Here is a 16,679-nt window from a genome sequence, read left to right on the forward strand (position 1 = left end):
AGAAACCTAATAACAATAAAGTGACATCTGCTGCGACGTTACCAAACTACTTACTGCTTGTGTATATTAAAGTCGCGGTAAACTAGTGTGTGCAATGCTTACCTGTTTCATATTCGACCCAACAGATGGCAGTAAGGTAGTCAAACATTCAAATTAAAAGTATGATTAAAAAAATTACGGTATATACAGTAACATTTCTCAAATATAACAATTTATTTGAATATATTAAGCTATTTTCTATTAAGCCTAGATTACATGCCATTAACAAAGGACTCCACACCTGTAATCACTCAGCCAGAAAAAATAATTTTCTTCGACGCCATGACTCACACAGACGTAGCAAACCCCCAATCCCATGCGCTTGGGCACATCTACGCACACACACAAATCGAGCGGACAACTTCATTCAGATCTTTATTGCCTGACGAAGCGTAGGTAGTTCGAACTTCACTCCTTTCGTAACCTAAGCACCGTATGATCGGCTCTTTGATGACGTTTAACCAAACAATCGGCTGTTTATAGTTTGTTTTGTCAATATTTCTCTGTGTTTTGTTTGTGAATATCGGTTGAATATAGTGTTTGTGAATATGTGTTGTTTTGTGATTATTCGTTAGTGAAAATAATCGAGTTAATATTAAAACGTGTATTTTCGATTTTATTGTGTATCGTGTAAATTTGTTGTGTAGTGTAATTCTTTGACAAGTTGTGCTCGGTGCATCGTTTATACGGTAAGGGAATTTTTATAAGTTTGACGCCAATATTTCACATAAAAATAAGAAAATAATTGAATATCTAGTATATTTTTCCGAAGAAGCATGAATGTTTTAGTAGGTACATATTTTTTTTTCTAATTATTTTTAATCTTTATTGGTATAGGAATAAATCTATCGTCGGAATCTTCGGTATTATAAACTTTAGGAATATCTTTACGTGCGATAGATTTTTGTATAAACGGTGTTATTGCCCGATGTTTAATTTCTTTAAATGCGTTCCATTTAGCCATTCTTTTTTTGAATTGATTTTCATGGTCGTCTTGTTTTAATTTTTCCCGTATCGCGCTTATGTCTGGTATGTTTTTTAAATTGGGAATATATTCTGTTCCGGAAACTTGATCGACGTCACGCCGCCGCCGCCCTGATACCACCCCGAGTTGCAAAAGAACTGGATTGCTGACTAAAGCTGCAGCTGCACCGAGAAGCGCTATACCCGCAATGGGCCATAACAATGTCTTCGCTGCCAGAGCCTGTAAATAAAAAAGCATAAATTACCAAGTGGAGGCGTTTTGAAACGAGGTCTAAAATTCATAACGCTTTATCAGAGGTTTTATTTTATAGTTTTAATTGATAAATTTTAAAAGATAAACTTCTGTGCGTACTATGTTTCAGTAGCTATTGTCGATGACAGATTTATAATTCCCATATAAGAAATAAAACACATAAAATTTAGTCATATGTACGAGGTGCCGTTATTCGAATAAGTACCAAAGTGGTAGAGGTTTCCTAGTATTTTATTCGTATTTACAGTTAGGAAGAGGTAATCGTAACTTCCCAGAATAAAGATTAGTTAAATTACATAAAACCTATTAAAAAAATAGGTATAATTCATAAAAAAAAATTGTCGTATCTAACTATTCTTTGCTACACAACTTGTAATAGTCAAAAACACTTCGCAGATTTAATTTAAATTTATTGCTCACAATTGTTAACAAAGATTTTACATTTAAAAAATATAGTCGGATAAGTACATAATCGGACACGGCAATTAATAACGGAATCTATTAATTGATACCAGATTTTTATTTTAATCTATTTAATTACATTCGCGTCATTAGATGTTTATAGAAATTTACTGAACTTGTAATATTTCTTTGTTAAGTGTAATTAAAAATCCTGTTTTATTGCTATGCCTTTTTAGTTAAACTCAAAGTTGTCGGTTTGCTTACCGGCAGCAAACTGGTCGAATGAGTAATTTAACCAATACCTACTGTATAATTATGTCATTATAAAACAAGAAATTATTACATCAATTACAGCGTATAAATTTTCGATATTTTTATAATTTTTTTTTTTCGAATTACATAATTTTGAAAATGGAAGTCTATAGTCATTATAACACACGTACGTATTATAATCAATGAATAGGTACTTGACTTACTTCATTACCACTAAGTACGAGGTAATTATCAAAAGAGTATAAAACCTTATCAATAGGTTTATGAATAAATAGTAGTACATATCGAGTGCGAAGCGCCTCCTAGTGGAGTTATCGAGGTAAAACCATTTTAACGATTTTAAAGTTAAATCGAAACATTCTAAATTCTAAAGTAATTTATTTTGTGTTTAAGTAGTGGTTAAGCATTGTGAGGCTAGAAGTAAGTATTGGGTACCAAGCTGTCAAATATAATGTATAACCTCTATCGATTGTATAAAACGAAACTCAAACACAATAATCTTTAGAAAAATCTTTGCAGTTTGATAAGTAAGTAATTGTAATTCACTACGATCTACGATCTTATTCCTTTCTTATCCTTACTTTCGTACTAATATTATAAATGCGAAATTTTGTGTAAATGTTTCGATGTTTGTTAAAAGTAACCACAGAAATTATTAAAGGGATTTGGATGAAATTCGGCAAACGGGTAGATCATGACCGGGATTAACTTAGACTATTTTTATACCGAAGAAAATGCTCTCATGGGAAGTAATGAAATTTATGAATCTGTTTTTTAAATATGGCTCTGGCGTCATACTGTGTTTTAAGTTGGGCATTTTTGTAGCGGGAAAGGCTTTTCTTATAACTAATAATAATATAATTATTAACATGATTTTTTATGTTTACGCGAATGCTTGATATTGAAATGAAACATATTTATTCGCGATTAGTCTTTTAATTTTCACTTCCAATAAACGATTATTCAAAACTATCGCGTAGAAATGAGTTGTTTTATTTCAATGTCGAATTATTAACGACATATAGCATTTATCACATGAGATCACTTCGCAATCAGAGTGAACGGCACTAAATAATTCATAGTTACCTTACGTTGTACCAGAGGTGGTAGAAGCCAGGACCTAGGCTACATAAATAACGGCTAAGCCGGAACACAGCGTGGGACGAAATTGCTTACTGGCTCTTTAATAACTCATTGAAATACAATTATTCATTTTATTTAAGGAAAAGCGGTTTAATAATTACAATAAATTAAAATAGGACACAGAAATACTTGTATTGTGATACTTTAAAGAATAGGCAATTCAGCATTTTTCTTTTGTTAAACACATCTACATTAATTGGTTGAAATCCAGTTTTAAAATTTATTAGAACCTAAATATATTCTATTTTTTTCTTAATATTCCGGCCTGAGAAGCTTAAAAATGCTGAAGCATAAAGTTTTTCACAAAATTAATTGTACTTAACCCACCAGATTAAAAAAAATAACACTAATGCGAGATTTTTTACTTACATGATCATAATGTTTATGATGTCCATGTCCATGATCAATATGATGTCCATGTCCATGATCATGATGTCCAGAGTAATGATGTCCGTTGTAATGATCGTAGTATTTGTAATCATGCGGCTCTTGCACATGGTACTCGTATCCGTGGCCGTAATGTGGAATGTCCTCATAATCGCTTATCACATAACCTACATAAAAATGTGTTTAAATAAAACAATGAACAGCTGTTCTATAGGAAACATTTTAGTGATAAAAAGTGTATTGACTGGTACTCTGCAAGTGTTAGGTTGAAAAATAATTAAATTAGCTCCGTATTATTTACTCTTTCAAAGCTGGGCACGGGCCTTCTTACTACTGAGAGAATTTAGGCATTAGTCGACCACGCTGCATTAGTGTGGATTGACAGACTTCATATACACCTAAAACACTTATAGAGGACTTCTCAGATAGGCAGGTTTCCTCACAATGTTTTCCTTCACCATTAAAGCAAGTGATTATTCACAATGAATTACACACATTACTTTGGAAAAGTTAGAGGTGCGTGCCCTTGGGTATGAACCTGCGGACATTCGTCTCGGCAGTCCATTCCACTCTCAACTAGGTTGTCGCCGGCAAAACAATTGCATTGATGCTAAAGTAAGTATACTAACTGCGTTATTAATAAACGTATATGTCTGTTTTAGTTATTCAGTGTTTTTTCTTGCTATGTCGAATGACGTTTAATGTCAGAGAAAGCAAGATAAAAGACTATAGCTATCAGTCGTGTACAACGTATATTAGTAAGGCCCTATATAGAGTGCCTTGAACATTTAAAGTTTCTAAATCTATTTAAACCCAATGTTACAGCACAAAAACAGCAGTGTAATGTCAAAGAAGAAATTTTATATTTTTCGAATATTTCTTAAATATTGAGTGTAGAACAGTGCCAAGCGGTACATTGTAATACAAATTATAGGTGTTATTATTTATGTATTCGTGCTGCTTCCAATCACGCGACCTGTTCACATCACTCAGTTATATTTATCAATACTGTGGTCTGTTATTTAAAAAAATATTATCTGAGTGTAAAAGTGTGTTGTCACTGTTCCATCTGGCCGGCATAATTGTGTCGACTAACGACGCACAATAATCTCTCGTCAAGCGTTACTCTAACTGGACGCTATACCGCTTACCATCAGATGTGAGATTCATTTTCGTGCTCGTAAAAAGTTGAAATTATAGATTTAACCTGGATGTTCATGATGCACCAATCCTCGACTATGGCTCGTACTGGACAACACGCTGTCTGGTACTTCCTGGAAACATCTTGTTACTCTTAATAAGAACATTTGCATCTCGCCCGCACTTATTTTGGGTATGGCGGTTAGTGACGATCTCTATTGTCAATGACAATAGTGTCTTCGTAATGTATGTTAAACAACCAACACGAATGCTAAACATTCTGGAACCCTGTTCTAAAATAAATTTATCTACGTGGAAATAGAATTATGATGAATTGGTTTAGGTGATATAAAATATTGTGCAATAACTAATTATAATCGGCGGCGTAAAAGAACACTTTTATTTCTTAAATTATAAATAATCTTAATGAATCCCTATCAAATCCAAATCAATTGATTACTTTTAGGCGATTATTAAAACTTTCCTGAACTTTTTCCCTTTAAAATAATTGAGTCCAATTAGAGCGTGGATCCACGGTCCGATGGCCCGATACGATCGTCTGAATGCTCTTTTTCACACGGTCCTTAAGGCCTCTTTTCCCTTGTTCTATTTAACTTTATATACCAGCATTTTGCTACAAGGCGTTTTATCTATGCATCGGAGTATGGAATATTGTTGCCGTCAATGTTGGTTTTGCAGCGTGTATTTCGTTTAAAATTCTTTTTCTCAAGTTGTCATTATTATTAATTGTAACGAATTTTGACTCTAATTGCAAATTAATTAATTACTGCAGCCGTAAAATATGATTTACTATACCTAATAGGATTAGTTCTTGAAGTAATAACTAAGTTGTCTTCTATGTTCTTGTATATTAAAATTTAGGTGCCCTACAACATGCACTTGAGCTCTACTCTTTTCCGCTTTTAAACAAACAATAAATTCCTACTTGTTTCTTTTGAGTACATGTACGTTTTCACAATACTTACACAATATTTTTATATCTACTGTTTTACTCACATAATATCGACAAACACAAAGATGCCTTGTATTGACGTCAATACTATACTTTTTTATTCTCCGCCTTATAAGGTTATGATCCCCAAATGCCCCGAAGTCAGAAGGTACATTTGCTACAAATACTTGATACGCGAGTGTATTCTCCCGCGGCGACTCGTATCGTGTTCGACATTTGAACCTACACGTCTTACAAGTGACAGATATATCAAGTTCAATTTACTTTTTCTTTTATTTACTTTCAAACCAGGATTTTATAGGCAATAATATTGTATGTTTATTATTGGTTGATGATGTAATGACATTATATTATATAGTCTTGTATTATGCAATTATGTTACATACATTAGCTGGTTATCTTACACTTTTACGTGCTTACTCCAATGAGTAACATTGTTAAAAAAAATATGGTTATTATGAACCATGAACAGCGTTCCACTTGAAACACACAACCTCACACGAAACATACAAAGAAATGATCTGATCTAACAGAGGTCGAGGTCGTCACGGGAAAATACCCTCAACTATGCAGCTATACAATACTGAGAATTGAACCTTTTTTATTTCAGTATCAGTAATATAATATGTATTGGCCGCCGGTTGATTCACGTTTCCGCTCGGACAAGTTATCTGGAATGTGGACCAGTGATATTCCCACCGTCAACCTCGGCCTGTCTTGTTGCGTTTTAAATAGTCAGAATGGCGGCTACAATTACCGGCGTGCCAGTAATTACAGTATTATTATATAAATAGTATTGATAACGATATTGTGGTCTGTACCTTGTAATTTACTGGGCTGTTGGCGGGTGCGAAGCTCGCATACCTTTCTAAGTCCTTTTGAAGAGTTTTAATGCTGGTTGCGTTCTGAAACAACGATATAAAATGTAGGATACTAAAAACTATGCAATCGTAAGTTACGACAGATTATAATCTAAGGAAAAATGCCGAAACTATAAATTTTACTTTCTTGACACTTTATGTGAATATTACGATTTTATATCTGACATAAATCATGATACATTTTTGGACTCTTGATAATTTATATACCAAAAAAGTCTAAACTTTACAGGAAAACATTAAGCGTAAATGCTAATACGTATGCATCCGACGCCGATGGGTTCGGCATCCGACCACAGCGAGGTGAGCGTAATTTCCGTTAATGGCTTTTAAACTGCATTTACCAGGTTTAAAAAAAAAATAGGAAATAGAGCTACTTACTGATACATCGTGACCGGCCACTGAATACTCCCTTATATTGGCGTTGAAATTAGAATTAGTTATACCATATACTTTAGATGCTAAAATTAATAAAATTACGAGACACCGATGCCTTATAGACATGTCGAATCACTTCACAAACACTTTAGTATTTCTCTATGACAGTGCAGTTATGTGCGCGGATTGTCGAGTATTCTTTATAATACCGACGTGTAGAAAGAGGGGGTTCGTTGACAATTTGACAGAAGTTGGAACAATGGTCCAAGATACGGTCACACCCTGTTGACTGCGTTGCGCAGTTTCACTGGCTTTGTTCATAATAAATTATAATGATGGTCATGTTGATTGTTACATGGTGGTTGAACACTGAAGATGGTTTTAAAATTCCAGCCCATTTGTAAAATTGTTTTCAAGCTTGTTATCATGATGACATAGAGGAATGCCAGCTTTGATTCAGTTTATGACGCATATAAATAAGTCAGTTAGTTTATTGCTTACGTGATGCATATACGCAAACCTGCAAGAATGCAGGATCTTTAAGAAGGTAATCAGTTTATTTTTAGTTATTACGAATTAAAAAAAAATATTTTTCATTTTTGATTTGCCATTGCCAATCGCATTGGATTAATTAATGCATTGAGCACATCTCTCTGAGACATTTCATTTTAAACATTATAATTTAAGTAAAAATACTAACTCAAAAACATGCTGCAAACTGGGATACAATAGTGCAGATATTCTGCTATTTGGCGACGAAAATAGACAAAACAACAAGATAAAACCCGCGCTAGGAGCTTAGCTATTTCATAGAGGTAAACTACCTACTTATAATTATCTTTATAATTTATACGCCTGTCTAATATCCACCGGATCAAAACTTATTCGAATGTTGTACAGGATATTTCGAAAGATTTCCCGTGGTGTACAAGTGTTTATCGCCCGCAGCGAGTATGGCAAAAACACGTGTAATACTAACGTTTAGAAAGCAATGCGTTTCCGTGCTGCATAATGCGTTTTCTGTGACTGTATCTGGAAATTATCTGAAATGTATCCTATTTTCTTAGCGGTTAGGTGTAGAATTAATAGAATATTCCGAGAAATTAATTGTGTTATGGCATTGTTTGTGGATGTCTCATTGTGAGCAATGGGGCTGCACTTACGCAAGTATTCTAGCCGTTTATTAAAGTTACCATATTGTTCTCGTGGAACTTTTGTTATTTATGTTACACTTAATTACTTTCATGTGGAGGTTTGTAAAATTATACACATTATTATTTATTAATAAATGTAATGTGATATATATTTTTATTTGTTAAATTAGTTATTTGGTTTTAGACGTTGGCTCTATAGCCTAGAAAAAAATAAATAATGAAAAGTAATATTTTAATCAAAACTCTGTATCTCTATTATAAAATATAAAATGGAACTTGATATCTATACTAATTATATACAAATCTAAATAGTTTGTTTGTTTAAACGCCTTAATCTAAGGAATTAATAAACCGATTTTTTTTACTATTAGCAAGTTACTCCTTAGTATTATAGGTTACTATTTGTCCCGGGCAAATATTTACCCCAGAAAACTTTATCACACGGGCGGAGCCGCAGGCAAAAGCTAGTGCATCATAAAAGTGTAAGCTACTGTATCTAATTTCGTTCATTTCTTAACATAGGAAACGTGGTATAGTTTCATTTATCGTTCGGAAACCAGTTATCTTTAAATCTAAGGAAGTTAAGACGGATGTCGAGCGGTTACCGCTACATGAAATCCCGACTATCTGAGAAAATAAACAAGTTTGCTTCTGTCTGATGCTAGAGAATGTTCCAAAAATAATACTGAATATTCATAGCTAACGAATTTAATGTTAACATTCTTAATATCCGGACAATTTCAAATACAAGCCGTGCCGTAGAGACGGCTTTGGAAATTTTGATTCTGTGATTGTTACGTAAAACATTACCTTAAGCTAACATTGTAAAGGGTTAAAATGGAACACTTCATCAGGATAACGTATACACATTCACTGAAACAATCGCAATATTTCCAATAATTTGATCTTCTCTCCTTCAATAATAGAATATGATCTCATTTGAAAGCTTTTATTTCGAACAATTACACACGATCGTGATCCCGTGCTAGTTAGTCTGAAAATGATTTGGAATCAGCTGATTTCTAGAAGAATACTTCTAATTAGTATTTAATAGGATAGGCAATAGAATATCGTATATATCTTAATATTAGAATACAGTTGTATTTAAATATTTATTCGGTATTTTTTATTTATTTAATTACGCTATATTTAATTTGTAGCGTCTTTGTGACTTTAAAACCTCCGCTTTAAGGTCAGCCATTCCTCATTACGGATTTATGAACATCTCAAGAGATAAAGAAGGCCGCCTCCCGTTTTGGAGTGTTAATTAATTTCTTAAGCAGAGTTAATATTTTATTTCTTAAGTTCTCACAGCGAAAGCGTGACCTGTTTATTTAAGAAGGAATAATTTATTTATTTCCTTGTAGGGCTATCAGGGCTTTCTTCGAATATGTTGCGAATGAGGTTCGTTCACACTGAACGTATTAACGCGAAAAAAGTCGTCTGTCGAGGAGTCGGCTGCTATATATTACCGCAACGTTTAATAATATATGTGTACTTACAAAATTGGCTTCAAAAACCAGAAGTTCTGCTTTCAGAGGTCGAGTCGTTCATGTTATCGTTGTTCGTTGAATGTGAACGGATGCTAAAACAGCTTCCACCTTAGTACTACGGGGCCCGTTTTATTAGTTTAAATTATTTATTTCACCACAACAGATTTACGATTGGCACCGCGATATATCAGGCGCCCGCCAATAAAATTCAAGTTGTGACATGGACGTAAAGTTTTGCTAGATGAATTAACATCGTAAGTAGAACATATAGGTTTTTGTTTGTTGATTTCGTATATTGTACCCATAATTAATTAGTTCAGGTAAAAACACAGTATAAAAGTGAATTGATAAACTCAAAATTTTCTAGATATTACACAATTTAGCTTTTTTATATAAGTATTAAAAAATGAAATTATATGCGTGTTGCATTGTTATTAATTGCGTGTGTTATTTATTGTGTATCTTATGTCTTATAATTAAATAATTATTTATAATACATAAGATATTTGCAACATGCATTCAGATAAAGAATTTGATTCAACTTGATCCATTATTTCCTGCAATAATTTATTAATAATCGCCTTATACTTTAACATTTATTGTTCTAAAAATACCTGTGTCTCATCTAGTATCTTTAAATTCGTTGTCCATGTAACATTTTCCAACACACCACAGCGAACGTTCAACCCCCTTTTATTTTACGATCTTAAATTCTTCACGAGATCCATAGGTGAAAAAAAGTGCTGCTTTTCACCGTTTGCCTTAGATAGATAGAAAAGGGAGAGGGTACCGGGTAAATGGCCTGACCACGATTAATGGTCCAAGCAATTATTTTCACTGAAATTGCCGTCCGGTTTTCAATTACCATGGAAAAATGTCCGGTTTTTTTGTGTAAATATAATAAAAGCGACGCACCATGGTATGGAAAAGAAGGGCTATTAAAATTTCTCGGGAGGTATTAATAGACAAAATATGTGTATTTTTATGAGAAAAATACCGTATGTTTTTATACCGAGAAGCTTATAGTCTGGTATTATTGGAAGTTTGCACAATGCATGCATGTGATCTTGTTCTATATTTAATTAAATGGGAGCTCAACAGCTCGGCTGCCACACTACAAGACACTATGAGGTCGATCTGCGTAGATCGGACCGTCAAATAATAGTTTTTATATATTTGTAAAAAGTGCGTAGATATTGTAACTGATTTTTCAGACGACAATCCCTTAGTCTGCCCCATGATCATGTAAGCTGCTGCCTTCGAAACTTCAGGGCAAAATTAAAATATAAAAAAAAAACGATAAAATCCGATAACTAGTTCTATTTCGAAATTTACAGTCGTTTACACATATTACATTTTCAAGAATAGGAGGGGTACCGCATCATGTTTTACTGGAAGAAGTATACTAGACGTTTGCTTTTTAATAGACTCATTTGAATAGTGACCAGCGAATGTCGCGACGGTACGTTGAAATTTGCATCACATAGTAAGTATTTACTGTCACTGCTAGGATAAAAACTTGTGAAGTAGTTTCGCTTGTGATTAAACTCCACAAAAACTTAATGACACTTGTGAAGAGGTAATTCGTACAATCTTTACTCAGAATCGAAACGTGTTCTTCAAACGTAATTTCTCAGATTGAGAAGGCATCGATCAATGTCTTCTTCAAAGGCCACGTGGAGGCAATGCAGAGGTGTCGCGGAGATAGATCGACTCGTAATCTGACATCTATAGAAATAACTCGGGTGATTTGTGACTTACTATTGGAATTATTTGGCTTGGAATGCTACTTAGGTGTGATGGAGAATAAAATAGATTGGATTTTAAAAAAGGGAAAGGTAAACTATTTGAGAGTTCTGGAATGTTTATAAAGTAGTTTGAAATTTATTTAATTACACTTTCTAGAGACTTTCCCGCCCTCACACCCACCACTACAACTCCTGTAAGCCAGGATCAGCAGTGGCACGCATTTTGTGACACCGAGCAGTGAAGCTCGGCGAGTCTCAGGGAAAACTAATATGTCATTATCCCGCAACGAAATTAATCAAATAGAAAAAATAGGGAGGAGTTGGAAATATTAATTGTCCACTTCCCTCTAGAGCAATGCGGGTGACAAAATCATGATGTAAGGAGGCGATTTAACCTCAAGGATAGGGACGTTTACAACTAGATAAGCTAGTTATAAAGCACCACGGATAAAATTAAATGAAAGGGTCCTATCACATGAGCTGTTAGATTTGATTACAATAGGCATGGCAAAAACGCCGGAAAGCACGGAAATTCCGTCTAGTCTCAACAAGGTCCATGTAGTATACAACCCCAGATGTTATTTGCATACTGTTTAACATGATGTTGCGCTCTTCATGCCAGAGACCACACTCCCAAAGTACGTGATGAGCAGATTGTTCAACCTCGTAACCAGGTGTAGAGCATGGGCACGCAGGAGAATCAACCAGCCTAAATGAGAACAGTTTACCCTTAAAATTACCATGGCCGGTAAGAAATTGCGATACACAGTAATCTATTTCTAGCCAAGTTTTAATTAGGCGATCGCGAACGTACGGAAAGTATTTATATAAATGACGCCCTTTCGAAGACGAGTCCCACCTACATTGCCATTCATTTAATAACTCGTTGTGTACATCAGTGTGCGTTTTAAATAGTCTATCGATTCTTAAGAGCTCGCGAGACGTAAGAAACTTTTCCATATCCTCTCTGGTTGAGTAATACATAGCGGCGCGACGCTGTACCTCCAAATCGACAGGGAGTACACCCGCGAGGACAGGCAAAGCTTCTGTACTAACAGTTCTATACGCCTTGCACAAGAATATCAACGCCAATCGTTGACTCTGGAGCAGTTTCCTGCGCACAGCACCGATAGTTGCCCTATCGGCCCATACAGGTGATCCGTATGTAATGCAAGCTAAGTAAGTCGCTCCATAGATGATTTTGAGCGTAGTGAAAGACAGTCCCCATGTAGAGGTCGATATCCTTGTCAAGGCGTAAAAGTTACGTTTTGATTTTTCCCCGACGTTTTTATATGCTCTAGAAAGGAAAAATTTCGTTCTAAAATCAAACCTAAATAACAAACCGATTCTTTCCTTTTTACAACAATATTATTAAATTTTATTCGCGGCGGTGATTTTAATATACCTTTTAAAAGCAGTTGGAACGTTTTGTGAGGTGCGAATGTAAGGCGATTTCTTTCACCCCATTCAGATATTAATTGTAAACACGTATCCGCCAAACTTTCAAGCCCCGATCTACTATTAGATTCTATTAGTAAGAGGCCGTCATCCGCATATCCGGTTAAAGTGCATCCTACAGGTAAGGGAATTGAAAGAAAATCATCGAAGCTCAAATTCCATAAATAAGGACCTACAACTGAGCCTTGTGGACATCCCATACTCAGCGACTTCGACACGGCATGGTGGCCGAGTTTCAGTTTGGATGTTCCGTACGAGAAGTATGAGTAAATTAGGGAATATATATTCCTATAGCAGCCTCGTATTTTTAACTTAAGAAGTATCATAGGCCACCAAGCATTGTCGAAGGCACCGGAGATGTCTAAGAAGATACCGAGTACATATTTATGTTCCGATATACTTACTGTTCTTCTAACCGATATTGCCGCGTCTGTAGTCGACCTACCTATGGTAAATCCGAATTGATTTTTGTGAAATACTGGTCCGCCCGGTAGCAGACGAGGGACAATGAGGCGTTCTAGAAGTTTACCTAAAGATGGTAACAACGTAATAGGTCTATATGACTTGGGATCATCGGGAGCCTTGTCGCCACTTTTAGGTATTATTCGAATGAATTTAATTACACTTGTGACGAATGAAAACATACAAAAGTTATTAAAAATCTTAGGAACATCAGAGATTTACAATTTACTACTCTTCAATGTATTTCGATTCGGCTATTATTTTCGCAATGTAAAGTACATATTTTGTTATTGTTAGAAAATAAATTGTTATGTTTGTAAAGGCCTCTGTGTTCGGTTACATTTGAAAAGGAAAAGTATTCTTGACTGTCAGTGGAATCGCGGTTTTATTGTGCTCTCTGTATAATACTATGTAACGAATATTGATTGTACTCCACTAATCAAACTTAAAGGAATTTTACCCAATCTTAATTTATTTGAAACCGTAACTCAATAGTTATAATATTTACTAAAGAGAAAAAAAACATGAAAGGTGTCAATAATATTCTTAGAAATTTGTAGTTATGACATTGTAAAACCCAGTTCATTATGAGAGAATCTAAAATAGTACACGATGAAATGAATGATATGCATTCACTTCACCAGATGTTTTAAGTTTTACAGCTTTGTCTTTCATGTGTCTCCTAATTGCGTACCATGGGTATGGTTACAAAATAAACTAGTGGAAATATCTATTAGTAGTTATTATGTGTTATTTTTTTGACAGAGTTTTGAAATGTTTCTATCTCGAAAATTAATTGAATTATTATAATTACTTCTTATAGTAAGTATTATTTAAATAATAAAATTAATGGTTTTCACAACTTTGTATTAATAATTTAAAATTTCCAAAATATTCTAAAATATGTACCTTATTTTCAGATAGGTACTAATAACTTTTATGACATACGAACGAATACTTGGGATAACTTCAAAATCCGCAATTTCTCAATGAAACGACGCCATCGCAATAAGAGTGACGTCTTATGAAAAATGCCGTAATATCGGTGGAGTTGGAGACATTAAACCATCTGAATATGCGAGGGGTGCAAATGTCGTGGGGGCTTAAAATAGAAGTGGGACGAGGGTGGCTCGGGGCATTTAGAAATTTGCCGCAAAAGGTTATTAGTGGGCGCACTAAATCTAAGTTTAGAGGGGACATTAATATACAAACTATTTTTGTGGAGATGGCTTTTGAGATATTAAAAATATTTTTAAGTAGAAAGGGTGTGAAAAGTTTAAATTTGTGCCTTATTTATACTAAACAGTAATGCGACGTGCCTTATCTTCAGAATATGAAGTTTTTCAAATAAGAATATAATCAAGCATTTATGTAGATTACATATACTTATAGAAAAGTTTTTTAAATATGACGTACGTTCCGATCATAATTGCATATTGTTTCTATGCATGTGGTCAATTACTAAAAAAACATTAAGCCCACAGACCATGAAGTGTAAGAATTGTTTTAATAACACTAATAATTATCTATACACAATGAGGATAAAAACTCATGCATTTTCGTATCGGAGAATTGTTTTTCGAAGAACAGTGAATCACGGCGTGAACTCAGATTTGACGCATCGACAAGCAGATCAGCATTTGTCAATTATTGCCACCTCCTTGAGCAAGATTTATTTTTTGCATCTTTTGCTTTAGGAGTCCGTAGTGAAAATCGCCCTTATATTATACAAATTCACGTTAGTAATCATTTTTGAGTACTTTTTCTTACGCCAATTAATATTTGAATGATATTAAACATGATTGTTTAATCATTTTTTTTAATCCTATTTTTTAAAGTGACTGCTCTGCACTAAGATCTAATATGAAGATCTATTATGAATTATATGCTTAATTGTCTAGCATTCGATTTATCAGTAATTAGGCATTGTTTTCGCTATACAAAAGATCGAAAATCGTAACAAACGCGCCATTTGTACAACTCCAGTGCCATGTATTAAAAAAAAAGAAATATTTTTTTCTTACTAAAATAAGCGGGATATAAGTAGCCTATATGTCAACCCAAGACAGGGTCTATACATGAGCAAAGTTTCATTTAAATCTGTTCAGTTGTTACTGAGATTACTTCTGACAAACATCCAAACATTTTCACAAACTAGCGTTTATAATAAGAGTAATATATTCAAATAGTGTGTAGAAGTTGAGAATTTTATAGGAATGTGCATACTCACTATGACTCCTGATGCAAACGTGTTGAGGTTTGTAGTTCGGGTGCGATAATCTGTCTCGAACATTGTTCTAAGTGATTTCGATGAATTTATTTTGATTTCCTGTTTACGCGAATATAACATATCGAAGTAAAACTAATTTTCGGGTTTTATCGCGTAAAACAATATATAGCTGATGTGAAACACCGACGCTCAAGGCTGCAGTTGGTGAACATTCGGAAGAAGGCTCCAAACAATATCTTCGACACACCATAAATATTTGTGTAAGAACACCTATTCCTATCTAGGATAATTCGCGAGGCTATTGAAATGAAAAACGAACCAAAATTTAATAAAGCTTATTGGTGGAAGTTTATACAAGCTTAAGGTCTTGTTATATATTTAATAAAATCGGAACCCAAAAGACCAGCTGTCTAAACACTATGAGCTCAGTAGATCAGACAGCATCAAACAGCAACTGCATTTCTTTTTTATTTTTGTATAATTGCAAGGTGTAGGTAGATATTTTAACTTTAACTTTTTGATCGAGCAACACCCTGATCCGCCAAGGACCACAAAGTCATCGAAACTTCGGGAGTAAAATAAAAAGCCGCTATAAAATTAGAAAACTATTTATACTTCAAAATATATTTCGCTCACTATTCATCTGATTTTGATATAAGGTGGGGTAAGTTAATCGATCATTATATTGAATACAGTAAAAAGAATTAGTTTTGTTGAGTTTGCACACAACCGCAATATTGTGTGTTATATTGCGACAAGAGAGAGAGAGAGAATTTTATCTGATGCTCCAAATTCGACTGTTTTTTATAAACCTTCGGTCTAAAAAAATATGCTATGCACGGCCTGTAATAAACATATTAACAACAAGCCACTATAAAGAACTCATACATTTCGTACATCGATACTTACCGATGCACTGTTTACGCCCACGCGTACGTGAACCCTAAAGATCAACGACCGGCCCGAATCCTGACTTAGTAGTACATTTTTCTAAAGGGAAAAAGAAATTGCATTCATTCCGAAGAGGCATCGGCGTTAATAAAAAAACGGCTTATGGCTAGCGTCCACTAGGCTCGTCGAGTCGAGTTGCATTAATTCGCTTGCTATTAACATTTGATAGAAAACTATATTCATTACGAACGCGCTCTGGTGCTGTGTTCCGAACTAAAGCACCGCGTACGGAATAATTTATCGATTCGCCGCGCTGCGATTATGCTTTAGTAGACACACACCTTTATTCAGATGTTAGGGTGTTGACAAATGAGAAGCCTCGAGCCGTCTAAT

General features: G+C 34.4%; 1 protein-coding gene across 1 annotated transcript in view; it reads left to right on the forward strand.

Moving 5' to 3' along the window:
• Positions 1 to 443: 443 nt before the first annotated feature.
• The window catches only part of LOC115442429 (protein sprint), a gene marked incomplete at its 3' end in the record, with an annotated part of 260,741 nt that continues 244,505 nt past the window's right edge, over positions 444 to 16,679 (forward strand). The window contains 1 exon segment of the mRNA XM_037437367.1: positions 444 to 728.

Source organism: Manduca sexta, chromosome 11, assembly GCF_014839805.1.
Source record: "Manduca sexta isolate Smith_Timp_Sample1 chromosome 11, JHU_Msex_v1.0, whole genome shotgun sequence".
NCBI classification, from domain to species: domain Eukaryota; kingdom Metazoa; phylum Arthropoda; class Insecta; order Lepidoptera; family Sphingidae; genus Manduca; species Manduca sexta.